Source organism: Littorina saxatilis, linkage group LG1, assembly GCF_037325665.1.
Source record: "Littorina saxatilis isolate snail1 linkage group LG1, US_GU_Lsax_2.0, whole genome shotgun sequence".
In the NCBI taxonomy this organism is placed as follows: Eukaryota; Metazoa; Mollusca; class Gastropoda; order Littorinimorpha; family Littorinidae; genus Littorina; species Littorina saxatilis.
In genome coordinates, this window is record NC_090245.1 from 13,263,072 (window position 1) to 13,279,096 (window position 16,025).

Here is a 16,025-nt window from a genome sequence, read left to right on the forward strand (position 1 = left end):
TCCCCAGGAAGCGACTCCAAGAACACAGAAGACTCGAAGGTGAGTGACGTACCTTGTAGTCTTTCTGTGATAGTAGTAGTCCAGTGGACGATACCTTCCGCCTGTGGTCGGACCCGGACGAGACGATCATCACCTGTTCACACGAGCTGGCTTTGAGCACACCAAAGCCAAAGGGGAAGATGAGCCAAGAAGACCAATTGAAGGAGAAGATCACGACCTTCCTGTCCAATCCAGACATACTTAAAGTCTTATCCAAAGATGTGGCATCCCAGGTTATCGCTGAGTTTTGGAAGGAGCTAGGCAACCTCAAGACGGAAGTTGCTATATACATACTTGCATGAGTGCTTCTTCTTCTTCAGCGTTCCAGAATTTTCTGGTTACGTGCGAGCTCGTTTTCCCATTTGGGTTCCCCAAACTATACTCTGAGAGCATAGTCAGCTTCACTCCGCTTTCGTTGGGTAGGCATACTGGGTATTTTCGTGTTTCCATAACCCAGCGAACTCTAACATGGATTACAGGATCTTTTCCGTGCGCACTTGGTCTTGTGCATGCGTGTACACACGAAGGGGGTTAAGTCACCAGCAGGTCAGTCTGCACATAAGTTGACCTGGGAGATCGGAAAAATCTCCACTCTTAACCCACCAGGCGGCAGCGACCGGGATTCGAACTCACGACCTCCCGATTAGGAGGCCGACGTCTTACAACCAGGCCGCTGCGCCCGTCATCGGCATGAGTGCGTGTGTACGTACGTGTGTGTGAGTACGTCTGTACCAATGCGTTTGCGCGCACATGCGTCCGTGGAATTTCATCTGCCAACTTTCGCATTCGCCTTCCCATACACCTTCCCTAACCTCCCACCACATCCACAAACCCTTTCAAGCCGGATATGACGTAATCAAAGACATTTATCAAAAAAATGAAAAAAAACGTTCGGGGATATCATACCCAGGAACTTTCATGTCAAATTTCATAAAGATCGGTCCAGTAGTTTGGTCTCAATCGCTCTACACGCACGCACACACACACACACACACACACACACACACACACACACACACACACACACACACACACACTCACACACACACACACACACATACACACACACATACACCACGACCCTCGTCTCGATTCCCCCCTCGATGTTAAAACATTTAGTCATAACTTGACTAAATGTAAAAAGGGAGCCCGGAAGCAGGTCACACAATGATCGTGTTTCACCAAGCAAGCAGACGAACTTTCTGCATAATTATCGCTTGCGTCTTTTAAGCTAACCGTCGCCGATAAGGATAAGTGCGTGTGACTCTCAGTCGTTTGTTGCATTTTAAATTCAGAGGTACACAATTACGTGCTATTGCAGATACAGCAAGTCGCATTGAAATCACAAACTCAGTGACGACGAACTTGTGAGAGAAAACAAGTCGCGTAAGGCGAAAATACAATATTTAGTCAAGTAGCTGTCGAACTCACAGAATGAAACTGAACGCAATGCCATTTTTCAGCAAGACCGTATACTCGTAGCATCGTCAGTCCACCACTCATGGCAAAGGCAGTGAAATTGACAAGAAGAGCGGGGTAGTAGTTGCGCTAAGAAGGATAGCACGCTTTTCTGTACCTCTCTTTGTTTTAACTTTCTGAGCGTGTTTTTAATCCAAACATATCATATCTATATGTTTTTGGAATCAGGAACCGACAAGGAATAAGATGAAAGTGTCTTTAAATTGATTTGGACAATTTAATTTTGATAATAATTTTTATATATTTAATTTTCAGAGCTTGTTTTTAATCCGAATATAACATATTTATATGTTTTTGGAATCAGCAAATGATGGAGAATAAGATAAACGTAAATTTGGATCGTTTTATAAATTTTTATTTTTTTTTACAATTTTCAGATTTTTAATGACCAAAGTCATTAATTAATTTTTAAGCCACCACGCTGAAATGCAATACCGAAGTCCGGGCTTCGTCGAAGATTACTTGACCAAACTTTCAACCAATTTGGTTGAAAAATGAGGGCGTGACAGTGCCGCCTCAACTTTCACGAAAAGCCGGATATGACGTCATCAAAGACATTTATCAAAAAAATGAAAAAAACGTTCGGGGATTTCATACCCAGGAACTCTCATGTCAAATTTCATAAAGATCGGTCCAGTAGTTTAGTCTGAATCGCTCTACACACACACACACACACACACACACAGACACACACACACACACACACACACACGCACATACACCACGACCCTCGTTTCGATTCCCCCTCGATGTTAAAATATTTAGTCAAAACTTGACTAAATATAACAAGTCGCGTAAGGCGAAAATACAATATTTAGTCAAGTAGCTGTCGAACTCACAGAATGAAACTGAACGCAATGTCATTTTTCAGCAAGACCGTATACTCGTAGCATCGTCAGTCCACCGCTCATGGCAAAGGCAGTGAAATTGACAAGAAGAGCGGGGTAGTAGTTGCGCTAAGAAGGATAGCACGCTTTTCTGTACCTCTCTTTGTTTCAACTTTCTGAGCGTGTTTTTAATCGAAACATATCATATCTATATGTTTTTGGAATCAGGAACCGACAAGGAATAAGATGAAAGTGTTTTTAAATTGATTTGGACAATTTAATTTTGATAATAATTTTTATATATTTAATTTTCAGAGCTTGTTTTTAATCCGAATATAACATATTTATATGTTTTTGGAATCAGCAAATGATGGAGAATAAGATAAACGTAAATTTGGATCGTTTTATAAATTTTTATTTTTTTTTACAATTTTCAGATTTTTAATGACCAAAGTCATTAATTAATTTTTAAGCCACCAAGCTGAAATGCAATACCGAAGTCCGGGCTTCGTCGAAGATTACTTGACCAAAATTTCAACCAATTTGGTTGAAAAATGAGGGCGTGACAGTGCCGCCTCAACTTTCACGAAAAGCCGGATATGACGTCATCAAAGACATTTATCAAAAAAATGAAAAAAACGTTCGGGGATTTCATACCCAGGAACTCTCATGTCAAATTTCATAAAGATCGGTCCAGTAGTTTAGTCTGAATCGCTCTACACACACACACACACACACAGACACACACACACACAGACACACGCACATACACCACGACCCTCGTTTCGATTCCCCCTCGATGTTAAAATATTTAGTCAAAACTTGACTAAATATAAAAAGGAAAGTGTGTGACACGGGTCCACGATGGCTCAAGGGTAAAATAAACCACGAAATCTTGTGTGTGGTTTACGCAAGCTAAATAGCCATTCAAACGAACTGTGTCATTTAATGCTGTTAAATGCTATTGTAAGTGTGTTCCACAAGGTTAGAACTGCTTATTTTGTGAGAAGATTTAAATCGTTCTGTAAATCATTTGAGGCAGACTGGGCCTTTAATTTGTTTCACCGACAGAAGTGAAATTACCCAACGATGCAGGATTATTTTTCGAGTTTCTCATTTATTTTGTCTGTTTAGCTTCGCATGCATCTTCTTATAATAAAAGCCCTTGCTTACATTCACAGCATTGTAATCCTAGTTTCTTTTTACATTTAGTCAAGTTTTAACTAAATGTTTTAACATAGAGGGGGAATCGAGACGAGGGTCGTGGTGTATGTGTGTCTGAGTGTGTCTGTGTGTGTGTGTAGAGCGATTCAGACTAAACTACTGGACCGATCTTTATGAAATTTGACATGAGAGTTCCTGGAAATGATATCCCCGGACATTTTTTCCATTTTTTCGATAAATGTCTTTGATGACGTCATATCCGGCTTTTTGTAAAAGTTGAGGCGGCACTGTCACACCCTCATTTTTCAATCAAATTGATTGAAATTTTGGCAAAGCTATCTTCGACGAAGGCCGGATTTTGGTATTGTATTTCAATTTGGTGGTTTAAAAAATAATTTATGAATTTGGTCATTAAAAATCGGAAACTTTTCATTAAAATGTTTTTTTTTTAAACGATCCAAAAACAATTTAATCTTATTCTTCGTCATTTTGTTTTTATTCCAAAAACATATACCGTACATATATGTTATATTTGGATTACAAACAAGCTCTGAAAATTAAAAATATGAAAATTATGATTAAAATAATTGTCCGAAATCGATTTAGAAACATTTTCATCTTATTCCTTGTCGGTCCCTGATTCCAAAAACATATAGATATGATATGTTTGGATTAAAAACAAACTCAGTACGCTAAAAAGAATAGAGATGCAGAAAAGCGTGTTATCCTGCTTAGCGCGACCATTACCGCACTATTCTGGTTTGTCGATTTCACTGCCTTTGCCACGAGCGGTGGACTGACGAAACTGCGAGTGTGCGGTCTTGGTGAAAAAATGCAGTGCGTTCGACAGCTTGACTAAATGTTAATATTTCGCCTTACGCGACTTGTTGTGTTTAAAGTTTGTCTCTATACAGCTAGAGCTGTAATTTTGTTTCGCTTAATATAGAGAAATTACCGTGCGATTACTGATTTGGGAGCTTCGAGCATCTCGACATTTTTGATTTCTGATAATGGTTCTCGTTTACATTTACAACGGTTTAACTTAGTTGGGGATTTTGAGTCTTCGCTCGCAGTTCAATATTAAAAAAAACCAAATCGTGTAAATCTGGTACGACACAGCAAGCCATGTAGTATTCTCTATAGAATGAGTGAACACAAGCTCCCCCTGGCTTTAAAAGTGGCCAACCAAAATGACCACCAAATATTTGTCATTAACTGATGTAATACTTTACTGCTTATCTATCATGCTTTTGCATGCTAACACCGGTTCATGTTACATTTGTTGGTGAAAATACCCCGTTTCTAGTCTCAAACTGGCCTCAAAACGAAGGAATTAAGTTACAACATTGTACTACAACATACAAAATACATGCACACTCGAAATTGAGAACGCGATTGGGTCATGATAAACTGCCGCGTTGCCTTCAGAAAGTGAACAAGTAGGGTCTTGAAGCGGAGGTGCCACCGTCCCAAACAAAAATCAATTCGATTTACCTGTGTTTGATTGGTTGAGCCTGCGCTGGCATGAATATTGCACACTGGCTAGCTTTTTTTCTCCAACGATAGCTGCACTTTGACTGCATCTGTCGTTTCACCGACACGTAAGTCAGTCTCACCTGCAAGGCCTGTTTCTATTTTCGTGAGTATCTGTCCGCTTTCTTCAAAGTATGCCTAATTTTCTAGAATGTTTTGGATTTCTTTGAACAGAGGATTTACGTAGGCAGTTCAGTTAAAAACTGGATATTCTTTTTCTTCCCTTTTTCTGTTGTTTTTGTATTGTTTAGTCGACTGAGTTATCTGTTTTTGTTCGCGGACGGTCATAGTGTGGCTGAAACACAATTGTTTTCCCCAATGAAACTCGTACGGGTGGATGACTCGGTGCTTTTCCCCAGATATTAGAGATCAGAAGACCTACTCCTCGGTAACGACAATTTTCAGTTGGAAACGCTTTGTCTGTCTCTAGTTATTTGCTACTCTTCGATGAATTTGATATATTCAAGATGGCGCACAAAATGGCATTCAGACTTTCCATGAAATGTTGATTGTTACGTTTTTTCTCTCTCCGATGAAATGCATAATGACGGCTGGTAGATAACGTAATACGTCTGCGTCTTAATGAATGAACTACATGTCCTGGATAATAAACTACCGGTATTGTCTCTTCGTCGCAAGTTTTCAAGTGAAAATATGTCCCAGGAAATGTGAGCAATGAATGATCTGTCAAGGGCGGATCCAGGATCTTGAGGAAGGGGGGGCCCACCCAAACTTTCTTGCACGAAGCGCCCGAACATGCTAGGGAGGTCCGGGGGCATGCCCCCCCGGAATTAGTTTTTTCAAGGAAGCAAAATGCTGCAGTCTAGGGCCACCTGAGCTCAGAAACTGTCATTTAATCATCTCTCTCTCTCTCTCTCTCTTTCTCTCTCTCTCTCTCTCTCTCTCTCTCTCTCTCTCTCTCTCTCTCTCTCTCTCTCTCTCTCTCTTTTTCCCTTTGGCCCCCCCCCGAAAAGCATAAAGATGTATTGAAAATATACGACGCAACATTGTAAAATGGTTTAAACGAAATTGTAGTATCATGGGGAAAATATGCATAGTGAAATCTCTTTAGTTATCGCAGATTATTTATCCGTTGCAAGCACTGGTAATACCCGAAAAGGTATTGACTGAGATAAATACTATGTTTTACAGATTTATTTGGAAAAAAACGATTTTCAAACACTAAGGCATTTGAGAAAGTTAAAAGAAAAGTGATGTGTCAAGAGTTTCCTGATGGGGGTTTAAAAATGATTGATGTCATTGATATGCAGTCCTCTTGTTTGTTGTCCTGGGCGGCAAATTTATTGAACGAAAAGCAGGAAAGATGGAAACAGATACCGATACATATGTTTTCGAAGCTTGGTGAAAGGTTGTGTTGCTTCCAATCTAACACCACGGTAAAAATTTTTAAAGGATTGGGATTAATTAAAAATGTATTTTGGAAACAAGTTTTAATTTGTTGGTTGAAAAATAAGGACATGATTCAGAGAGCAATAGGTGGAGACATGTTATTAAGTGATACGTGTTTATGGAACAGCAGTGATATAATCTATTGCGGCCAAACCCTGTTTTTTAGCGACTGGATTAAAGCAGGAGTTTGTCGAGTAAAGGATGTATATGTTGGTAATGAGATTGTGCCCTTTAATATTATGCAGCAGAAGGTTGGATGTAAGCCCACACGATTCTTTGAATATAGGGTGATTTGTACAGCAGTACAGCAGTTAAAGCAGCAACACTACGCTCTGCAAATGGAAATGTATGTGGATTCAACGATTTAAAGAACCTGAGTAAGCCTTATCAATTTCGCAAATTAATTATTGGAGAACGAAATTGATTATATTGAACATTTTTTTTACTTTTGCCCGAAAATTATGTCCATTTGGAAATGCGTTGAGGATAAAGTGAATTGTAAATATAATCTGATTATTAAAATTACCGTAAAGGAAGTTTTTTTGGGCGTATTTGAAAATTCACAAAGTTCCAAGGCACTAATAAGTTATGTGAATTATTTGATTGTGATAGCCAAAATGTGTGTTGGTATTTATAGATATGGCTCCCCTCTGGATATTGTATGCATTTTTGAGAGGGAATTGTTATATAGAAAAGTTGTTTAAAATACATTTAGATATAGTAATATTAATGTTATAGTAAAAACACTACTTACAAAAAAAAGAAAAAAGATCAATGAAGAAGGATGCCTCCCGCCAACAACAACAACAAAAAACAAAACAAAAAAAAAGGCAAAAAAGAAAGGGTTGACGCAGCCTGCATGCAACTGAGATATATAAAAAAAAAAAAAAAAAAAAAAAAAACCACACACACATAAGGAAAAAGAAAAAAAACACCAAGAAAGCAACTTAGAGAAACTTTCGTAGTCAGCTTTTTATACTTTTTTTCACACAACGAAAAACATAATTAAAATTTTTGTTATTGTTGCTGATTTACTTTTTTTTTTAAAGTGTGTGTGTTTATGTGGTAAGTAAAGTTCCAGAGTAAATTATTTTGTAAATTGTGTGGTAGGGGGTACATAAAGGGGATAACTTTCAGTGAGGTTTAGTGTGTGATTGTGTGACAGGGTGTGAATGTTGTTTTGATTTCTTGTTTCTTTGTGGCGGCTTTTATTTTCAAATCTTTATTAAAACAAGGTTAATTATCATTATATTAAAATATAGCATTTTAGTCATCAAGTCTTGTGTGTGTTTGTGGTAGTTATTGGTAGTGCAAATCCACATGTATGCATTATAAGTATGAATGTACGTCTTTTGTGTTATTGCTTAGAACGCGACCAGCCGCTGAGGCGGTTGTAAGAAATCCGGGCAGGTTGGGAGCCGGTTGGGATTCTGGGGGGCCGGTTCAAATTTTGAAGTACCGGCCCCGCCTGGCCGGTAGCAACAAAAGTAAAGGTACACCCCTGTTATTAGGATGTATACATTAGTTCGTTCAGTCACCATTATCAATTTGTTTCATAAATGCGCGTGGAACCCAAAGCAACCTTAGTGTACGAAAAACACCGAAGGAACCTAAACCGAGAACATGGATCCAGAAATAAAGATACACGCATCATTGCCGTTTTGTTTGTGGGTCGCATTACCCATTCAGGACAACTGAAAACCTGCCGTATGTCGCACAGAATAAGACTGAATGGCGCGTGCACCGTTCGGCAGGTCTTAGCATGATCGATAACTTGGGTCGGTGAACATGACTGATAGTTTAGGATAGAGAATTGTTTGTCTACACTGACACGCTCCGATTGTTTTGTTTCAGTTGTTCTGATTAATTTTCATCGAATTTTACGAGGAGAACTTAGCTTTTGTGAATTTGGTACTCGGAGTGGGGGGTGTGGGGTGTGCGGCGTGGGGTGGGGGGGGGGGGGGGGGGCGTGTGTATGTGTGTAAGTTTACTATTGCAACCTTGTGGTTCCACGTGGGTCGTTCTACTAACAGACCCTGCGCCATTCGTGTAACATGCACCATAACAATTATAAGCAAGAATGTGCAAACACAAACTTTTAATTTGAATGTTTATATTTCGAGGCGTAGTGGGTAGATTGGGAAACAAATATATATACACGCACACTTGTAAGCTTTGGAATGGAAGTGGTCAACCGCAATGACCTTTAATTTAGTTTGGTTTCAGACACCGAACGCCTCTGAGAAAGATTTCAGTACTGTTATATAAAAATATGTCCCCTGCCAATATCCCCCTTCTGAATACAACGTGATAATGTCGGAGATGTTTTTGCAAAGCAGGATTGTACAGCTGTGACGCGCCTATTATTGACAAATGATATCTTCACGTAACCTGATATTCACATAATAATGTGTCCAGGCTTGCATTCCCTTTTGTTTTGGCGGGCGGGGTGGGGGGGGGGGGAGTGCGCACGCTCTCTCACGACCCCCCACTCTGTCACACACACACACTCACACACACACAAGCGCACACACACACTCACACACACACACACACACTCACACACACACACGAGCACTTTAGCAGAGAGCGGAAAGAGGGGTGGGAGGGAGGGAGGGTGAAAAAAGGGTTGGGGATGTTTTGGGATGAAGGATGTTTTTCGATTGGGGTGGGGGACACTTGGTAACAATCGGATGCTTTGATTTTTCAGACAGTTAAGGAGAGGGTCAACAGTTAAACAATGCATCGGCTTCGACGTAATGAGAAATTGCACACCACGCGGCGCAAGTTGATTGTTACCAGAATTATTTCACACAATAGGCGACTTGCACTATCGGCCAGCGCCGCGAAGCCACGCGAAAAATCTGCGATTCCTAGCGTGGCCTTGCGAGATCTGCCAAAAAATGCGGGCATGTTTTGATAGCTCTGTGAGAGATAGCGTTTCAGTTCAGACATTTCGCCTTGAAACTGGTGAATTTGCACTGTGCAGCAGTTGGCTGCAGCAATGATAGCCGCAAGAATAATCCTACAGTTCGTTCGTTCAAAGTACCCAAGCATGGCCCGTACACAAAGGAAAGGCGATCGATTTTTTTTATTTTTACGCAAGCCAGAGAACACTAGCTCTTGTAAAGCGATGGCTGAATTCTCTTCGACGTCAAAATTATGTGCCATCCCAATACTCCGTTGTCTGTTCAATAACGTTATCAGCTTCGGTTTCTTGTATCCTGAATATTGTATTTTTCTTTCTTTGATGTAATTTTGCAACTTTGGTACTTGCAATCGCACGAAAATTCCCACTCGCGGTAGCCATTTACTTTAGATCAGTGACTGTACATAGCGTATGTATAGAATAGAAGGAACGATAACTTTTCGGAGAGCAAAAAATAAAGACCGCAAGGAAGTGAATCTTCCTTTTCTTTCGCACAGAAGAGCTATTCAAGCGGTATTGTGCAAGTTGGCTATTGATTTTATTAATGGGGAAAAATGTTTCAGCAGTTGCCTAATTGATTTTGTCATTACAGTCGGGTGTTGGCTGTCGACAGGGTCACGTTAACCTTTGCCGGATGCCGCTTTTGACTACACACTCCCGACGATGCGGGTTTGTCTGAACCCATACATTTGAAAGAGGGTTTTTACCGTTTATTCCTCTAACGACGATGCGGGTTTGTCTGAACCCATACATTTGAAAGAGGGTTTTTACCGTTTATTTCTCTAACGACGGGGTGGGTTCAGGGAAACCCACAGCGCTACTTCAGTGGTTGCATCGAGTTTCTTTCTTCACCGAACTCTTGCAGGGGAGGGAGAGGGGGAGGGAGAGGGGGAGGGAGAGACTGAGAGAGACTGAGAGACTAAGAGAGAGAGAGAGAGAGAGAGAGAGAGAGAGAGAGACTAAGAAAGAGAGAGAGAGACTAAGAAAGAGAGAGAGAGAGAGACTAAGAAAGAGAGACAGAGAGAGAGACTAAGAAAGAGAGAGAGAGAGAGAGACTAAGAAAGAGAGAGAGAGAGACTAAGAAAGAGAGAGAGAGAGAGAGAGAGAGACTAAGAAAGAGAGAGAGAGACTAAGAAAGAGAGAGAGAGAGACTAAGAAAGAGAGAGAGAGAGTATAAGAAAGAGAGTGAGAGACTAAGAAAGAGAGAGAGAGACTAAGAAAGAGAGAGAGGGAGAGAGAGACTAAGAAAGAGAGAGAGAGAGAGACTAAGAAAGAGAGAGAGAGAGAGTCTAAGAAAGAGAGTGAGAGACTAAGAAAGAGAGAGAGAGAGAGACTAAGAAAGAGAGAGAGAAAGACTAAGAAAGAGAGAGAGACTAAGAAAGAGAGAGAGAGACTAAGAAAGAGAGAGAGACTAAGAAAGAGAGAGAGAGAGACTAAGAAAGAGAGAGAGAGAGATACTAAGAAAGAGAGAGAGAGAGACTAAGAAAGATAGAGAGAGAGAGACAAATAAAGAGAGAGAGACAAATAAAGAGAGAGAGAGAGACTAAGAAAGAGAGAGAGAGAGACTAAGAAAGAGAGAGAGAGAGACTAAGAAAGAGAGAGAGACTAAGAGAGAGAGAGAGAGACTAAGAAAGAGAGAGAGAGAGAGACTAAGAAAGAGAGAGAGAGAGACTAAAAAAGAGAGAGGGAGACTAAGAAAGAGAGAGAGAGAGAGACTAAGAGAGAGAAAGAGAGACTAAGAAAGAGAGAGAGACTAAGAGAGAGAGAGAGAGAGACTAAGAAAGAGAGAGAGAGAGACTAAGAGAGAGAGAGAGAGAGACTAAGAAAGAGAGAGAGAGACTAAGAAAGAGAGAGAGAGAGAGAGACTAAGAAAGAGAGAGAGAGAGAGACTAAGAAAGAGAGAGAGAGACTAAGAAAGAGAGAGAGACTAAGAAAGAGAGAGAGAGAGACTAAGAAAGAGAGAGAGAGACTAAGAAAGAGAGAGAGACTAAAAAAGAGAGAGACTAAGAAAGAGAGGGAGAGAGACTAAGAAAGAGAGAGAGAAAGAGAGACTAAGAAAGAGAGAGACTAAGAGAGAGAGAGAGACTAAGAAAGAGAGAGAGAGACTAAGACAGAGAGAGAGAGAGACTAAGAAAGAGAGAGAGAGAGACTAAGAAGACTAAGAAAGAGAGAGAGAGACTAAGAAAGAGAGAGAGCGAGAGGCTAAGAAAGAGAGAGAGAGACTAAGAGAGAGAGAGACTAAGAAAGAGAGAGAGAGAGACTAAGAAAGAGAGAGAGAGACTAAGAAAGAGAGAGAGAGAGAGACTAAGAAAGAGCTAGAGAGAGAGAGAGAGAGACTAAGAAAGAGAGAGAGACTAAGAAAGAGAGAGAGAGACTAAGAAAGAGAGAGAGACTAAAAAAGAGAGAGAGACTAAGAAAGAGAGAGAGAGAGAAACTAAGAAAGAGAGAGAGAAAGAGAGACTAAGAAAGAGAGAGACTAAGAGAGAGAGAGAGACTAAGAAAGAGAGAGAGAGACTAAGAGAGAGAGAGAGAGACTAAGAAAGAGAGAGAGAGAGACTAAGAAGAGAGAGAGAGACTAAGAAAGAGAGAGAGAGACTAAGAAAGAGAGAGAGCGAGAGACTAAGAAAGAGAGAGAGAGAGACTAAGAGAGAGAGAGACTAAGAAAGAGAGAGAGAGAGACTAAGAAAGAGAGAGAGAGAGAGACTAAGAAAGAGAGACAGAGAGAGAGACTAAGAGAGAGAGACAGAGAGAGAGACTAAGAGAGAGAGACAGAGAGAGAGACAGAGAGAGAGACAGACAGAGAGAGAGACAGACAGAGAGAGAGAGAGACAGAGACAGACAGTCAGATAGACAGACAGTCAGATAGACGGATAGACGGATAGACAGACAGACAGACAGACAGAGCAACTGACAACAGACATACAGACAGAGAGATACGGACAGACAAATAGAGAGACAGACAGTCTCTTGGAGACAAACAGGCAGACAGACACTGTTCCGCCGCTTTGGTAATTATGGGTGTAGCAGAACCCGCGCCGTCGGCAGAGGGATAGAAACAATCACTACTACTCTTTAAAAGTATGGGTATGTGTGAACCCGCGCCATCGGTAGTGTTTATGTAAATTATCATAATCAATTAATTCTGATGTTTTGTCATGTACACACTAAAAATTTGCAGACAGAGAGCAAATTAGGTGTGTGAGAGATACTTAAAATTTCAAAACGATACCTTTAATGGTTCCAGAGTTACAATGATTTTAGTGTGTCTCTGGGTACAGGTGAACCCAGGAAGCACGGCAAAGGTTAAACGATATTATTTCGGAACCTAAACCGAGAACATGGATCCAGAAATAAAGATACACGCATCATTGCCGTTTTGTTTGTGGGTCGCATTACCCATTCAGGACAACTGAAAACCTGCCTTATGTTGCACAGAATACGACTGAATGGCGCGTGCACCGTTCGGCAGGTCTTAGCATGATCACTAACTGGGGACGGTGAACATGACTGATAGTTTAGGATAAAGAATTGTTTGTCTACACTGACACGCTCCGATTGTTTATGTTCGCAAGCTCACATAAAATCATTCATGCAACAAACTCAGACTCACACCAAATTTGTGATAGATAAAGGATGCTTTATTTTGTAAAGCGACGGAGATCAGACTTGTTTATATATATGAAAAATATAAGGTGGTCCCGCTGTACATGGTTAACAAAAATCACGCGGTTATATAAACCGTAGGCTACTTCTCACATTCACCTGCTAGCGGGACCACCAAACACAAAAAATCCCACAAAGCATTTAACTGGCCAAGTAGACCTAAAAAGGGGGATAACATCTCATTTTCACACTTTCTCAAATATTCACATCAAGCAAATCAGTCATTCATTCTGACTAGAGATTATCATACTATGCATCAATAAAGCCTCAATAAAATATCATTATGTACACAATATCAAAGGTGTGGGCGTTGACCGCCCACCTGTGAGCATTCAGAAAAACTTAGAAAGAAAAAAATTGACTAGCATGGTATCCACCAGGGCCGGACCCAGGGGGGGGGGTTCCAGGGGTTCCAGGGGTTCCGGAACCCCACCCCTGGAAAAAGCATGTACCTTGCTTTGAGTGTGTTTTTGTTTTACTAGTTTTAGCACCAAAACAATGCTGCTCTTAACCCTCAAAACAAGGCCCAGAATGCACCAGATTGCACAGATTTTAACCGTTTTTGAAATTTTTTCTGGGGGAGCATGCCCCCGGACCCCCCTAGTTCGCGCGCCTGCTTTGCAGGCGCGCGCTTGTGGCTTCGCCACTTCGCTGATTTTCCCCCTCAAAAAAGGAGGAACCCCTCCCTTACAACTCATTTGGTCCGGCCCTGTCCACAAGAAATCTCATGGGCAAGCAAATTTCAGAAGCCACAAAAATTGCGAACTCAGGTACACGTAGCACGCATGCATCATTACCTCAATAATCTGCAGTGCGTCGTCTGTGCCGCTGACTCTGCGCAGGTATAATCTGCCCTTAAACAGGGGTGGGACTCTCTTGTGATGAAAAAAAATAGGAAATCCCTTTTTTTCTAGGGGGGGGTTCGAAATATTTTTAAATGGTATATTGAAATCTATGCAATCTGAGACTAAAATTCAACTCGTTTGGATCAGGTAATAAAGACATTCTCCTCACTCCCACCCCCCCACCAAAAAAAAAACAAAAAAAAAAACCCACACACCCACCCAACCCAAACAAACAAAAAACACAATTTCACACAACAATGGTAACATTGCAATGGTGCATACTTACGTAATGAACCATGTATCCATAATCCAATACTGGCAATAAGGCCGACTTTCTTGCCGACTTGCCCTCACTGCCGTCCGCCGAAGAGCTCTTTCGTGTTTTGCGTGCCATTCTGGACACACACGCCCCTTCTACCCGTCGTTTGGTCTCTAATCGTCCCCCCTCCCCGTGGTATAGCGGTGTGGGACCTGAACTACAAGACGCCAAGCGGGAGAGGAGGGGGGCGGAGCGTCAGTGGCGCGCCACAGGTCTAACCGTGCACCGGCAAGTATTTCAGGCGGCCAGAAACCGGGTCATCGCCATCGTCGACCATGCCAAGTCTGCATTCTTCTCATCCAAAATACTCGCATGCACCTCAGTCAAACAGCTGTTTAGTGTCACCAATGACATCTTAGGCAAGGTGACTTGTCCCCCTCTTCCCACTATGTTTTCTGTACATGAGCTTCCCCAGAAGTTCGCTGACTTTTTCACTGCGAAGATCGCGCTTATTCGCGAGAAGCTTGATTCTGCTGTTGTCCCGTTTTCACCGGTTGCCGATAGGATGTATTGTGGTCCAGCTCTGCAGCGTTTTGAGCCTGTCACCAGCGAGTTTGTAAATAAGGTGTGTTTAGGCGCTAGTCCGAAAACGTGCGAGCTTGACCCCATTCCGTCCTCTCTGCTGTGTGATTGTATTGATGACCTTCTTCCATATCTCACTCACGTCATCAACGACTCTCTGACTTCCGGCTCATTCCCAGATGAATTCAAACCTGCAATAGTTAGGCCCCTCATCAAAAAACCTTCACTTGACAAGAATTCCTTGAAAAACTTTAGGCCCGTTTCGAACTTGTCATTCCTTTCAAAAATCACTGAAAAAATTGTCCTTTCACAACTTCTCACTCATCTAGAGCAAAACCACCTTCTCAACACCCATCAGTCTGCATACAGGAAAAACCATAGTACTGAGACAGCACTTCTGAAGATTGTAAACGACATCCTTCTTGGCTTTGACGAAAATCAGGTCTCCATTCTAACACTACTGGACTTGTCTAGCGCATTTGATACGATAGACCACGAAATTCTGCTCCACAGGCTTCAGCACTCCTTTGGTGTTCATGATCTGGCCCTTTCCTGGGTTCGTTCGTACCTTACTAACCGGACGCAGACCGTTTGTGTCAACGGCATCAAATCTCAACCTTCAGCTCTCCAGTACGGTGTCCCGCAAGGGTCCGTGCTTGGCCCCATACTTTTCGTTCTATATGCCTCCCCTGTGTCCGATGTTATCAGTCGCCATGCGTTGTCGCACGAGAGTTTCGCTGATGATACACAGCTTCATCAGTCTGCCCCTCTTGCTGAAGTTGACGTTCTGGTATCTCGGACACAGGATTGCATTGCGGACCTCAGTGATTGGATGTCTTTAAACAAACTCCAGTTAAATAGTGACAAAACCGAAGTTATGCTGGCCTGTCCCAAGAAATTTCTCAATCACCCTTCTCTTCCTGCCTCTCTCACTGTCAACGAACTACCTATCTCTTTCTCTCCGTCTGTCCGCAGCCTTGGCGTCACTCTCGATCCAACTCTCTCTTTCCAAAAACACATCTCTAACATCTGCAAGTCCGCCTATCTAGAGCTGCGCAAGATTAGTTCAGTCCGTCACTACCTCACCACTGATGCAACCAAAACGTTAGTGTGTTCTTTAGTCCTCTCAAAGATAGATTATTGCAATTCTCTTCTGGCCGGTCTCCCTAAGTACCTTTTAGATAGACTTCAAAGGATCCAAAATAACGCTGCCCGCCTGGTCTTCAAATCTTCCAAGTATGAACACGCCACACCCCTTCTTCACTCTCTACACTGGCTGCCTATCACTAAAAGGA

The 16,025-nt window shown here is 41.7% G+C and overlaps 1 protein-coding gene across 2 annotated transcripts in view; it reads left to right on the top strand.

The window, feature by feature from the left end:
• Window positions 1-16,025, top strand: part of LOC138962256 (deoxynucleoside triphosphate triphosphohydrolase SAMHD1-like) — a 285,667-nt gene that overhangs the window by 195,486 nt on the left and 74,156 nt on the right. Inside the window, exon 1 of one of the 2 annotated variants that reach the window (XM_070334011.1) lies at window positions 5,088-5,148. The exons of the other annotated variant lie outside the window; for it this stretch is intronic. The gene's annotated coding sequence lies outside the window, so the exon portion shown is untranslated. Of the gene's footprint in view, window positions 1-5,087; window positions 5,149-16,025 lie in introns of those variants that run through there. 2 annotated transcript variants of the gene reach the window in all.